The 15,151-nt window shown below is 39.3% G+C and overlaps 1 pseudogene; it reads left to right on the top strand.

Moving 5' to 3' along the window:
• The first annotated feature begins 433 nt into the window (after nt 1-433).
• Nucleotides 434-856, top strand: LOC101645450 (annotated as a pseudogene).
• Nucleotides 857-15,151: the final 14,295 nt, after the last annotated feature.

Raw genomic sequence — 15,151 nt, 5'->3', positions numbered from 1 at the left:
TGATGAATATTAACTATATCGGGTATTGCTTGAAGAAGGATTGCATCAATCTTGGAAGAAGTCCAACCAGAATATTCTTCAGCAGTGAGGATGGCAATAGTTGATCTCACATACTCTGAAAATCTTATCAGCAAGGAGCCAGTCCTCCGGGAGGATAGTATGCTTTGTAAAGTTAGCATCATCAGAAGAGAGGGAGACTCGCTACGACGAGAGGCACCAATAGACTGACACGGAAATGACTGTGAGGATGGCCCAGGACTGGCAGTATTTCCTTCTGCTGTACAAGAGAGTCACCATGGACACGATGGCAGTTTCACCACGAGGACCCGTCAAGCAAGGATGAAAATAGATGTGGCTGGAAGCAGATATTTCAAACAGTTTCTCTTCATCACATCTTTTGTCATACCGTCTGATACACGCATCTTGGTCCACCATGGCAGTAGCAGCGGTCACATGGGCAGTGTTAAAGAGAACTGTCCTGAAACATTTCTTATCAATTTGAAATGGAGTTTTATACAGTGTTTGCCATCGATCTACACCACCTCTCCCAGATGACTATAATTGCAAGGTGGAGCTTGCTTGGACACCAGATGGAAGGACAGCAGTATGCTACCGCCATTCTGTGGACATTCCATATGGACATACAACACCTGTTCCTCAGCCAGATCCTCTACATAACAGTGCAGAAACACATGAGCATGCGCTGCAAACTAGATTCGAAGTGAAAGATGAGCCCCTTGAACAAGGACCTAGGCTAGAACAACTTTGCAGAATGTTCTTTACTACGAAGCACCATTGGAATCCTCATGAGCAGTATCACAGATGTAAGAAACTGAATCCTCCTAAAGACAGGTGATTTCGAGGTTCTCATTAGGAATCAGAGAGAACTGTTATCTTTTGCCTCATTTGCCACTTGAGAAAAATATCCGATGTAGGCCCTACTATGTTACAAATAAAGTAATTTAAAAAAAAAAAAGAGTCATCATGAGAAGGAACCGATTAAGTGGCATAGCACCAGCGTAAAAGTCGAAGCTCCACCTCTGAAGGAAGGGGCGTTCTCTCTGCCTTCATGACAACTAGGAATTGGTGGCCCATAGCACAGGAATTATCGAGGTGGTAAGAAAAAGACTTGATATTTACTCAAAGTATCATGCCAAAGCTTTACGTGATTCTTTCTGCCTAAAATGCTTTATTTTTCCTCAAAATCCTCTAATCCAGTGCTTCTCAACCTGTGAGTGGTGACCCTTTGGGGGTCAAATGACACTTTCACAGGGGTTCCCTAAGACCATCGGAAAACCCATATTTCTGATGGTTCTAGGAACCAAGACAACGCTCCTCTGTCCTCTGCAGGCAGGTCCACCCACAAGAAGATACACCCACATGCAAGTACCCGGAGGGAAGACTATTACCCAAACTACACCATGCTTCAAAACAAAATGTCATTGATTTGCAGTTAGAAATAAGTATTTCACAAGATATAATTACATATTGTTTTTGTGATGAATCACTATGCCTTAATAATGTTCAATTTGTAACAATGAAAATACATTCTGCATATCAGATATTTACATTATGATTCATAACAGTAGCAAAATTACAGTTATGAAGTAGCAATGAAAATCATTTTATGGTTGGGGGTCACCACATGAGGAACTGTATAAAAGGGTCGTGGCATTAGGAAGGTTGAGAACCACTGCTCTAATCAGTCTTTAATTTCATGTGATTTTCTCTCTTGGAAGACACTTCCCAGAGTAAGGGTTTTCATTAAAATTTCTTTGCCTACATAAATGAGAAACAGGGCTTTTAAATTCTACTTCTAGTTTCTAAGTTGCCATTTGAAGTTTGATAAAACTACTGATTAGTAATTTGCATAGTAATCAGTATTTGAAGGGATATCATCTAAGATTCAAAAACTTTGAATTTGATAGCAAATTATTAACATACAAAAGAAAACACAGAATACTATAGTAACTGTGAACTTAAGTAAACCTAAACCCACTAGAAACTACAGTAAGTATAAATGGGTTAAATCTTATAGCTATAAGAAAAATAATTTCAGATTTTATTTTGAAAAACTAAAATTATATCCTTTCACAACAGAAACATTTAGAGCATGAGGATACGAAAAGTTCAAAAGTTATCTGCTGGGATTTATATGTTGCTGAAGCACTAACAAAAAGGAAATGTAACTTTATTAGTATTAGTCAAAATAGAATTTGAAGCAAAAAATGTGATGAAGTGTAAAAATATATAGGTCAATTCTTCACAAAAATTATAGCCATTTTCATCTGTAGCATCAGTCGTCATAGCCTTAAAATGTTTAAAGCACTTGGTCCTCTAGAATTGATAGAATAGCTAATATTGAGGTAATTATCCTATCAAAAATAACTTAAACAGCTAGAAAAGCAATCAAGCAAACAAATAATTTCCCCTGGAAGGCATCGATAAGCTTTTAAGGCAGTAAAGACTTAAAAGGTGAAAGACGTCCAAAGAAAGAAAATGTCAACCAAACTCATTGAGTTGAATGCCATTTTGCGCTGCTGTTTGCTGTAGCATATTTGTCAATTAATAGGTAGTAAAACTATATAAGGATATCAGTGCTGATGCCAGATGGATCTTGGCTGCAGCAAGAGAACACAGAAAGATGCTTACCTGTGTTCCATTGACTCCACGAAGAAATTCAAGTCTGTGAGTCATAGTACATTATGGGTGACATTACGAAGGAGGAAAATTCCAGAGCAATTGATTGTGCACATGTGGAATCTTTTGGCACATAGACCAAAGGGCAGTCTTTTTTTTTTTAAACATAATTAAGGGATATTGTGTGGTCTAAAATCAATAAAGATGTGCATCAATGTTGTATCCATTCACTGTACTTACTCAATTTGCATCCTGTACAAATAATCTGAGTAGCTGAACTACAAGAAAAAACTGGAGTATTTAGATTGGAGGATGACTCACTAACTACCTGCAGTATACAAATGACAAAACTTTGCTTGCTGAACCAAAGAGGACCGGACAAACGACTGAAGAAGATCAAGGGCTATAGATTTCAGTAAGGTTTAGACCTCAAATAAAGAAAGCAAAATTCTTCACAGTCAGACCAATAGACAACATCATAGTAAATGGTGAAAAAATTGAATCAGTCAATTATTTATATTTATTTATGTCCACAATAAATACCCAGGCAAGCAGAAATAATATAATCTCTTTTTAAGTGTTCAAAATCAAGGATGTCACTTTGAGAATTAGGTTGCGCCTGACCCAAGCCATGATATTTGCATTCAGCCCATTTTCATGATACAGTTGAACAAGGAAGAAGGAAGATGGCAGAAGGATTTGTGCACTGGAATTGCGGTATTGGCAAAGAAGATGGAAAGTGCCACAGATCGTCAGAAGAACACACAACTCTGTCGTAGAAGAAATACTACAGCCAGAGTGTGCCTTTGAAGTAGGGATGAAGTACCTTTGTCTCAGGTACTGGGAACATGTCATCAGGAAAGACCAGTCCCTGGAGAAGGACATTATACTTTATAAGATAGCGGTCAGCAAAAGAAAGGAAAATTCTGAACAATCCATTGACAGAGTAGCTTCAGTCAACATAGCACCTTCAACACAGCAACACCTGTCAGGATGGCCCAGGACTGAGCAGTGTTGCACTCTATTGTACTTGGGGTACTTGTGGGTCAGAAACCATCAGAAAGCACCTAAAAGCAACGATAAAATATATAGAAAACAAGGAGATTTAAAATACAAAATCCGGGCTATTAATTATTCCTGAGGGGAATGGAGGGTGAATTGAAAAAATAAAAAGTAGTTCGGGAGGGTGGGTGGGGGCTAGTGGGGCAGAAGCAGGATTTTGAAGTATAGGCAGTTTTCTGTTTCTTGATTTAGATAGTTTCACACATTCATTTATATGTGCATTGCTCATGAGGATGGGGACGGGGAATAAAACCGACTCCAACTTTGTATGCAAAACACACGTCAAACTGTTGTCCACTGAGCATGTGTTGCAGTTCCCAGCACAATTTTTCACGTTAGTAATTTCCTCTGGGAGCTGTTGGAAAGCCACCTCCACTTATCCCTCTCTAGTAACTTCTATTATCCCCAAGTTGCAAAAAATATTGTAAGGGGTAAGATCTCCATATCTCCATATTCTCATTCTTAAATAACTGTCAATCAGAAAAAAGATCATTAAAGCTGAGCATGAACAAATATATTGGATAATGAGCATGAAAATTAGGAAGAACAGCTAAGAATACAATAAAAGAGAATGAAAAAAATGCATGGAGATCATAGTGGTCATAGCTTCCTAGGGTTGCTATATCAAAATATCACACAGTGGGTGACTTCAAAGAACAGTCCTGAAGTCTGAATTCACGACATCACTGGGACCATCCATTTCTCTTTCTTTTCAAGAAGAGCCTCCTTGGCCTCCTTAGCTTCTGGCAGTCCAGGAAACTCTTGGCATTGTCTTTTAAATTCATCGCCACATGCATCTGTTTTCACTGGTGTGCTGAGCTCAGTGTTTGTTCCCCACTCACCACTCAAAAGTGATTACTGTCCACCCTCCTCTGGTATGAACTTAATTGATAACATCTTTAAAGAGAGTATTTCCAGTCATGGTTACATGCAACATGCCTTTTTGAAGGTAGTATATTTTTTTGAAGGACACAATTCCATCAATTTCTGTGCTTTAGCTCATGACAAGTGACAGCATGTGGATTAAAAACAGTAAAAAGAATGGTTGGAGAATAATGTGTAAGAGAAGTTTTCAAAAATCAATGTAGCATCATCCTTGGAGGTGTAAGGGGGGCACATAATAGGTTCCTCCAAGAAATGAGAACAGGAGAGGCCCTGATTTCAGGCCAAAAGTTTTATGTTGTTTCCATATTTCCAGGCAGAATTTTTCCTTTATATTCTTCCCTATACAATTTGCAAAGAATGGCCTTAGGAGAAAGTATTCTCATAGGGTTTTCAGTGGGGGACACATGTTTGTTTTCTCCATACATCGTTGAGTCCAAGGACTTGGCTTATTTATAACATTACCTAAATAAATATATAATGCTGTTTTAAGAAGAAAACAAGTGAAATATGGAAGAGTTTTGTAAGTTACCTTTAATAATTGTCAAGAAGAAAAGATGCTATCCATCTTTCACACAGTCTCATCATCAGTACTTGCAACAGAGTTAGTTAATAAATATTTCTTCAATGATGTTCAATAAAATTACATTTTTCCAGAAGGACATTGGGCCTCCACTCAAGTACTCCCTCTAAGCAAGAATACTTTCTTCTATTAAAGCGGCGTTCTATGATGCTCACCTTTCCGACACAACCGCTGAAGACAAAGCGGGTGAATAAGCAAATGTGGTGAAGAAAGCTGATGGTGCCCGGCTATCAAAAGATATAGCATCTGGGGTCTTAAAAGCTTGAAGGTAAACAAGCGGCCATCTAGCTCAGAAGCAACAAAGCCCATATGGAAGAACATAGCAGCCTATGCGATCATGAGGTGTCAAAGGTATCAGGTACAAGGCATCATCAGAACAAAAAATCTTACAATAGTGAATGATAGGGGGAGTGTGGAGTGGAGACCCAAAGCCCATTAGCAGGCCACTGGAGACCCCCTTGCAGAAGGGTCTCAGGGAGGAGATGAGCCAGTCAGGGGGCGATGTAGCAACGATGAAAAATACAACTTTTCTCTAGTTCCTAAATGTTTCCTCCCCGCTCCCACTACATGACTCTAATTCTACCTTGCAAGTCTGGCTAGACCAGAGGATGTACACTGGTACAGATAGGAACTGAAAATACAGGGAGTCCAGGACGGGTTAGCCCTACAGGACCAGTGGTGTGAATGGTGATACTAGGAGGGTAGAGGGAGAGTGGTTGGAAAGAGGGAACCGATTACAAGGAACTGTATGTGACCTCCTCCCTGGGGGACAGACAACAGAAAAGTGGGTGAAGGGAAACACCAGACAGGGCAAGATATGACAAAACAATAATTTATAAATTATCAAGGGCTCATGAGGGAGGGGGGAGTGGGGAGGGAGGGGAAAATGAGGACCTAATGCTGGGGGCTTAAGTGGAGAGGAAATGTTTTGAGAATGATGAGGGCAATGAATGTACAAATGCGCTTTACACAATTGATGTATGTATGGATTGTGATAAGAGTTGTATGAGCCCCTAATAAAATGATTAAAAAATACATTTTTCCTCAAAATAATGTATTTCAAAAAAGTGTATTTTTGTATATCACAAAATGAGAGCATAAGACACTTAAACAGGAACATATTCTGAGTTTCTTTAGGGTGGCATATTTTAATAATGTTATAGAGATCCTGTGCTTTCAATAAAAATCTATTTTCAAAATGGGGCCATATAAGAAAGGACTGTTTTGGGAAAGTGAGATTTAAAGACCCCAGCTATAGGGAACTCACTGAACGTGGGCCATATACTAGGAAGTCTTATGGTTTGAACTTTGTCTCCCAAAAGGGTATATTGAAATCCGAGATTCTGGTCCCTGTGCGACCAGCCTTGTTTGGACATTAATTCTTTGACGATATTATCAGATAAATTAAAATGTGGTCATATTGGAGTAGTCATATGCTGATCTGACTGATGTTCTTATAAAAGAGGATAAGAAACAATGATATAGATAGAAGACAGTCATATGATGACAATTCTGGAACTGTAGGAGACAGCTATAAATAAAGAAATGCCAAGTATTAGTAGAAAGAGAAGAGAAGTATGAAGCACATTCTTTCTGAGAGCCCCCAGAAGGAGGCAGCATGATTGGCATCTTCATTTTGGACAGCTAGCCTCTAGAATTGTGAGACAACTAATTTATGTCTCACAAGCTACACAATTTTGGTATTTTGTAGTATCATTTTGCAGCCCCAAAGAAACTAATACCGGGAGTGAGGGCACATGATAAACAGATTACAAACTGATCACTACAAGCTATAAATGAAGACTTGAATGACATGGTAATATGAGCACGGCGAAGAGCCAACATAGTGAATGATCTCCTGACAGTCTATTTGTTAAGGCGAATGTTTAGCAGGTATCAAAGCAACAGGAAATCAAAACATTGCAAACCAGAGTGAGAGAAGGGAAGTTAGAGGCCTAGTTTAAGGGAAGACACACATTAACTTGCGTGAAGGAGAAGGATAAAAAAGCAAATAAATAAAACCATGTTGGTTGTCAAAATCAAATAAAATATAGCCAAAACATTTACACACACACACACACACACACACACACAAAACAAAGATAACAAAGCATTGTGTGGCCCACTATTGAACAACACAATTGGAAGAGGACTTCAAAATTGGGAATTTACTGTTTTTTTTTCACCCTGAACCATCACAGAATCACAACTATATTAGGTACACATATTGTGATACTTATATACTATGATAGCTAATTTTTCAACTTGGCTGGGCCAGAATTCTCAGTGGCTTGGCAGTTGAGGCCAAGTAATTCCCCATGATGTGACCTAACATAAAGCCATCAACTCCATGATGGCATCTGCTGTGCATAGCCGAGCCGTTGTGGGAAGATTGGGGTGGAATGCAATCCCCTTACTGAGATTACAGCCCTGATGTAATTGAAAGGCAGTTTTCTCGAGGGAGCGGTCTACGTCCTATATAAGTGGATGCTGTGGTGAAGCTTGCTTGCTTCTTGCTTCCACTCATCATTGGATCCACAGTCTTGAACCAGGCTGCACTTAGCCACTTCTACAATGGTATGAACCATTTTCTAGATATAAATATCATTCTCTCTATATGTAAGAATCACTGGTTTTGTTCCTGCAGAGAACTCAACCTAATGTATACGTTAATTAATGTAATCTAGAAAGGCATCATGGTAGTTTTCAGATTTAACAAAAGGTACTCCAGTAAGTAGAGGTTTAGAGGTTGCAATTTGAGACTTGAGGACACCAGTATTACAATCTCCACCTATCAAGGTGGAGATTATTCTCACCTTCATCCCTTCTTCAAATTCTACTATTCCTATTTAGAGCATTTACCCTCATAGCCTCTGTAATCTATATAATTAGGCTAAAATTATTGTGCTTCTGTCTCCTAATGTCAATTGCAACTCTTTCTGAGACAAATAGATATCATCTTAAAAACTATCTCAATGTCTGTTGAATACCTGGATTTAGAAGTCATTAGTCTCCAGAGTAGCCATTTAGTCTAAACTGAGAAAAAGCAGGGGTAAATAGTTTATAGTAGAAGAGAAAATTGAAGAGAGGAATTTTGATAATGGCCGATTGACATATAATACACCAATCTTCCAAATAAACACCATTACAAAAACTAGGCAAAATGTAATACAACGCTATATAAAATATTGTTAAGCTTTCAAATTAGCTGGTCCTTGATGAGACAGCATTCCTAGGAAAAGAGAAATCCAATAAGGTTCATATGACATTCCATGCACTTTTGGTCTCATTCATGTGTTGATTTGTAAGTGACATTGGCTGACAAACTAATAAGTCAAGAAGAAAGAATTGACTAATGGGTAGGAAAGTTGAACAAAGCTTTCAGATGCCTTTTGGATCTAGGGAGGGGAAAAAAGTGAAATTCAAGGCTAGCAAGCCAGCTCAAGATTGAGGGGTCAATGTATTTTGAAGTATTTTGAAGGGACGGGAGGCTTAAAGAAGCAAACCTGGCAATGAGCTGTTTCACCTTGAAGCATTTATCATTCATGAGTGAAAGAGACTGAGAATTTAGAGAACAAGAAGAAAAGAGTAGCTCTATGTAGCTCGGAGCAGTCTTGCTGTAAATTGAAGCTGAAAGTCCAACAATGTGTCAAGGCTGCAGAAACATTAAGATTTCTGTTGTCATACCTGAAAGACTAGAGAAAGCAAACCTTCAAGAAGTCCCTTTAAAAACACTCGAACACCAGTTATTGTAACTTTGTAAAGGAATTATGTTGCTACATTATAAACAAGGTTTACTTCTGGGTTACGTGTTGGACTACCAACACAAGGTCAGCAGTTCAAAACCACCAGCTATTCTATAGCAGACAGATGAGACTTTCCGCTCTTGTAAGGATTTGCAGTCTCAGAAACTCCCACTGGCAGTTCGATTCTGTCCTAGAGAGTTGGCGGTGAGTTGGAATTGGCTCAATGGCAGTAAGTTCTATTTAACTGATTATAAATGTGCAAATGTGTTAAGGTGTCTCCATATACAACATCTCCATCTGCCCTCAAAATGGCTACAAAAATCTGCAAAAATGTCTATTACACCCTTAACCTAAATACAAACTGCTTTTACAGGAAAATGTGACTTTGCCCACATTGTTTCAAGTTTGTGGTTAGCCAATGCCAAGTAGTGATTATTTCACACAAGCAGGCATTAGACTTGGTGTTAAAATTGTGACTTTAGTGGTAGGCTGTAACCTTAAACTCTACTAACTGTAATGCCATTTTAACTTCTTAATGCATGTGTTTTATTCTTAGAATCACTTTCATCTAGTTGATGCTGACTCACAGTGAATCCACTGCGGCTTTCTAAGACTGTAACTATTTACAGGAATAGAAAGGCCCCTCTGTCTCCCAAGGAGCAGCTGGTGGTTTTGAAGCACCGACATTGTGGACCCAATGCATAAGCCCTACACCACCAGGACTCCACTTACACTTAGAAAGACTTGCAATTCCATATTTGTTCCAAGAACTTTGTAATCAATCATATCTTGGCAGCTGAAACCCCCTCTGTACAAAGGAAGTCAATTCCTGCAAAAAAGTGGTCAATCAATGTCCTGCCAAATGCTATCCAATCAGAAAATCTCCAAATGTACCCCATGTGCACCTAGCTCTATCAGCCTCTGTAAGTCTGAGCTCCTCTGAGCACTTTGTCAAAGTATTCTTGACGCTGTGTTTTCCCATTCTGTAAAACACCACATGGGGGTAATTAATAAAACTCTTGACTTAAAAAAATTGCTGCAAAAAAAGAAGATGGGTGTTATTCTGAGTTTTCATAAAGGAAAGTGAACATTCAAATAGATTGAAAATGTTGGACACATAGATGGTGTTTGTAATGAGCAGAAACAGGACAAGATCATGGGTTTCTTGTCTTCCAATAAAATCTCTTAGGCAATAAACAGCAGTGATAGGTATTAGGTAGATGTTATGTATACCAATTTAGATCTCATCTTTATTTGAACTGATCAAAACAAACAAAGAAAATTTAGTGCAAATTATTAAATCATGTTAACTTTTATTATTAGCATTTGTACAAATAAAGTGTGAGAATCTGGTTTGCAGAAGGCTATGGGTGACAGTGGGGGCCCAAGATCCATTTGTGGAAGAACATAGAAAATAAGCCCCCGGTGAACTCCCTCTATCCACAGATGAGGAATAGGAGGAAAGTGGTTACTAAAAAGAGTGCATTAGAGAGTTGAGTATAGAAGATCAAAGGCATAAATCTGACTTGAACAGTTAAAACATTGTCAGCAGATCCCCCATAGGATGAATGCCAGACCTGATCTGGTTTCCAAAAGCTTCTGTATTTTTGGTTTGGTTTTGGTCACTGAGGAGGGGTGTCACCCTACTGAAGTTGTGTTAGATATTTTTTTCATTTTTCAGTGTAGGAAAAACCAGAGACATCAAGTAGAGTAAGGGTTTCAGGGGAGGGGGGCACAGTGGTGGTGGAGGTGTGAAGGGGAGACGATGTCATGGACTCCCTGCAGAAGAGGCATGTGTGGAAACGGATTGTGGTAGCCAATGTACAGTTCTGCTGGGCATGACTGAACTATGGAATGATATGAGATATGTATTGTTTCCCAATTAATAATAAATTAAAAAACTTAATTGTGATTCAGCTAAAGTTTCAGAATCAATTGATTTTCCATTCAATAATTCATATACATGCTGTTTTATAATACTGGGATCCTCATGATGTACCAGGACCATTCACACTTCCTCCTCCCATGCTTACCAGTGCCCTTTTCTAGCCCCCTTTTGCCTTCTGAACTTTATCCCTGGGTGAATTCTGCCCTTTGATCTCATACAGTTGATTGTTCTGAGGTGTGCATGCTCCTATGTTGTTAATGTTCCCCTTATGGACCTGTCTGTTGTTTGGCCATGGGGGTACATTCCAGGTCTGAAGGGTGACTAAGTCTCTGTGATTCTCTATCAGACCAGTAAGCTAAGTCTTTAAAAAATTTATTTTGAGTGTGTTTCAAGTTTTCTCCAAGTCTATGTAAGAGTTCCTATTGTGATCTCTTTCAGAGTAGTCTGCAGTGGTGGCCAGGCACTTCCTCCTTCTTCTGGCTTCAAGGATATGATGGCTGGAGTTCCTCACTTTCACTAGGCCTTTGGGTTAAATTGTTTCTTCCATCTTTGATTTTCTTCATTCTTTGCTCCAGATGGGGAGAGAGCAATAACTGGACCTTAGACGGCTGCTCATAAGCTTTTAGATCCTCGCCACTACTTACTGAAGTAAAACACCGAGCATTGCCTTTGTGGAGTAGGATAAGCCAATTCAATTGACCTAGTGTTCTGAAGCCCTGAGACTCATTCCCTCAAGTAAATGAGTATCTATCTATTTTCTTTCCCATGACTTGTCTGTGAGTTTATCACATTCTGGTGTCTTGTGTGTGACTATGATGCTGAAATTTCAAATGCAAAAATCTTCACCAAAAGTAAACAAGTTTCAGTGGAGCTTCAGGACTAAGAACAGATGATGAAGGAAGAGGAAATTCACTTCAGAAGAATTAGGCACTGAAAACTTTATGAATAGCAATGGAATATTGTCAGACACCGGATGGTCCAATGAAAAATAGCAGCAGGGTGTTGTCAGATATAATGCTAGAAGACGAGTCCGTCAAGAACGCAGGCACTCAAAATATGGCTGAGCAAGTTTTGCCTTCTCAAAGTGGCTGACCATGGTGACATAGATGGAGTAAAGCCTGTGGGAATAAAGCCTTCATGACCTTCATTTCCTGTCAAGTCACAACTTGAATGAGAAGAAACAGCTCTAAATATCTGTTAATAAACAGAACATGGAATGTATGAAGGATGAATCTATGAAAATTGGAAATTGCCAAAAGTAAAATGGAATGCATGAAGATTGTTATTCTAGGGGTTAGTGAGCTGAAATAAACTGGTATAGGCCATTTTGAATAAAAACAATCATATAGTTTACAATGCCAGGAATGACAGATTCAAGAGGAATGGAAAATTATTCAACATCGAAAAGGACATTTCAAAATCCGTCTTCAAGTCAATGCTGTTTGTGATAGGATAATATCTATTTGTATTCAAGGAAATTCAGTCAATACAACTATTATTCAAATTTATGCATCAACCATGAGAGCTAGCGATGCAGAAATGGAAGAATTCCACAAACATCTTCGGTCAGAAATTGATAAAAAATTCAATCAAAATCTGTTGATAATTATTTGTGATTAGAATGCAAAAGTTGGAAGCAAACAGGAAGGAGCAGTAGGTGGAAAATTGTCCTGGTGATAGAAATGAAACTGGAGATTTTGTGGTACAAATTTGCAAGACCAATGATTTTTTACCACAAATATCTTTTTCAACAACACAACAGGCATCTATACACATGTACTTTTCCAGGAGGAATACACAGAAAGGAAAATGACTACATATGTGGAAAGAAACAGCAGAGAAATTTGGTATCAGCAGGAACTCAATATCAACTCAAAAATTCCAGGCCAGGGTCTAACTGTGGAAGAGACCAATTGCTCACATCTAAGTTCAGGTTAAAACTGAAGAAAATTAAAACAAGTCCACAAGAGCCAAAACATAACCTTGAGTCTATCCCACTTGAATTTCAAGAACATCTCAAGAACAGATCTGACTCATTGACCACTAATGGCAGATGACCTAACGAGCTGTTGCATAGCATCAAGAACATCATTCATGAAGAAAGTAAAACATCATTGAAAAGACAGGAAAGAAAGAGAAGATCAAAGGGGGTGTCCGAAGAGACTCTGAAATCGGCTCTTAATTGCAGAGTAGCTAAGGCCAATGGAGGAAATGATACAGTCAACACAGTCCTTCTGTGACTCCTTACAAGGTACTGCTGAGTCATTTCCAGCTCCATGCGACACTCTGTGCAGCTGAAGAAAACACTGCATGGTCCTGTCATCCTCATATTTGTTCCTCTCTTTGAGCCCATTATCAATGCTTCTTCACATGTCTGGAGGTCAAAGACAGTATCCGAGGAGATATCAGGAAGATACTACAGCCACATCAGAAAAGGTAGGAGTTCAAGTCTCTGCAGTTGTTAGGCTAGTGAAATCCCATTTGCCACCCTACTGCACAAGCTCCTGTCTGAAGCTCCCAACGAGAGTCATTATGCTGCAGTACATCAGTGCTAGCATTTGGGCAAGACCGTGAGGATGAAATGAAGAACACTTCCCAGCTGCTGAGGAAGTGGACTCTTTCTCACCTTTCTCTTCTCTCCTTGACTTCTCCTTCTCTGAGTCTTCTGCCTCTTCTTCTCCTAAAAACTCAACAACCTTAGAAATATTTGCTACTGGGGCATTGAGTACATCCCAGAGTTCTGAGGAAACCACCACCTTTTCCAATTGGTTGATCACATTCAGGTAAGGATCCGGCACACATAAAGAGGAGAATCCAAGTTCTACCAATGAGCCAAATAGTGAATCCTTGCTCAGAGCTGCAATAGATGATAAAGTGACTGATTTGGTGCAGTTCCTGCTCCTTAGGTATCAAACAAAGGAGCCCATCAGAAAGATAGATATACTGGAGATTGTCAAAGAGTATGAGACCCACTTTGCTCTGACATTCCAGAGAGCCTGTGAGTGCATACAGCTTGGCTTTGGCATGAATATGAAGGACGAAGATCCTCCTGAAAACTCCTATGGCTTCTACAATACTCTCGACCTCACCTATGAAGGGATCCAGACTAATGACCAGGGCATACATAAGACTGACTGGACCCTTGATAGTTGTCCGGAGGATAATCTTTATGGAAGGCAACTGGGTCACCGAGGAGAAGAAGGTCGGAGAAGTGCTGAGTACAACTGAGGTGTATCCTCGGAGGAAGCCTGTTATCTTTTTGGTGCCCATAGAGTTCATCACCCAAAATTTAGTGCTAGGAAAAGTACCTGGAATTCTACCAGATTCCCAACAGTGATCTGCCAAGAACCCATGAAGAAATTAGCAAGATGAGTCTCAGAGTTTTTGGCTAATGTTAATGGTATAATTCCAAGTCCCTTTCCAACCTGGTATGAGGGTGCCCTGAAAGAAGAGGAAAAGCAAGACAAGGCAAAAACTGACCTCATGGGTACTGCCACTTCTGTGGGCAGTTCAAGTTTCAGGGCCCCACCCAGCAACTCTTCCTGCCCCAGTAAAGATTTAGGAAGATTCACACTGTTTGAAGATGGCAGTTCATGTACTAATAATAGAGGGCCTGTGTGGGGCTGGTAGAAAACTAACAGCTTTGTCTTCCCCTTCCATAAGTAATTTTGAGATTTAACTCTAACTGTTTTTGCTGTTACATTTCCAATGCTGTTCATTTAAACAACAAGTTCCATTTTCTCAGATTCTCAGTTTATGAATGGAATATTTGGTGTTCATTGCCATCAAGTCAGCCCCACCTCAACAAGCCACACCAAAACCCAATGCTGTCAGGTCCTGGGTTCTCTCTGTGATTGGTTGTCCATTGATTCTGTGGGATCCATAAAGTTTTTATGAGCTGAGTTTCATATTTGAATTGCTAGACCTTCCTTCCTGGCCCATCTTTGTTCGGAAGTTCCCCGAAGCCTAGTCAGCATTATAGTGACAGTTGGTTTCCTGTGAAGTGCATTGTCTGGGAATCCAACCTGGATCTCCTGCAACAAAAGGGAGAATTCCAACAATAATGAACCACTGCTGACAGCATTAGTCATTGATTTCTAAGGTTTGTGAAAGAAATTGGGAAAATCTCCATCGCATTTAATATTCAGTAACAAGTTAGTGAGGTACTGGAATAAGAATTTCTCTTGCTATGTGAAAGAAGCCTGCAGTAAACTAGACAAGGTAAAAGATGATCAATTTTTGAATTTCCTTAAGACTTTTAGCCTGTTGTTCAGTAGAATTAAAAATACATTACCTTGCATTAAGAAAAAAAAACGAAAGATAAAGTTGAACAGAAAATTTCAAAGGGCA

This window comes from Echinops telfairi, unplaced genomic scaffold (genome assembly GCF_000313985.2).
Source record: "Echinops telfairi isolate 266 unplaced genomic scaffold, ASM31398v2 ScPeMD7_7469;HRSCAF=8507_1, whole genome shotgun sequence".
Taxonomy (NCBI): Eukaryota; Metazoa; Chordata; class Mammalia; order Afrosoricida; family Tenrecidae; genus Echinops; species Echinops telfairi.
The sequence above is the reverse complement of the archived record's forward strand: the minus strand, read 5'-3'. Positions and strand labels throughout refer to the sequence as shown.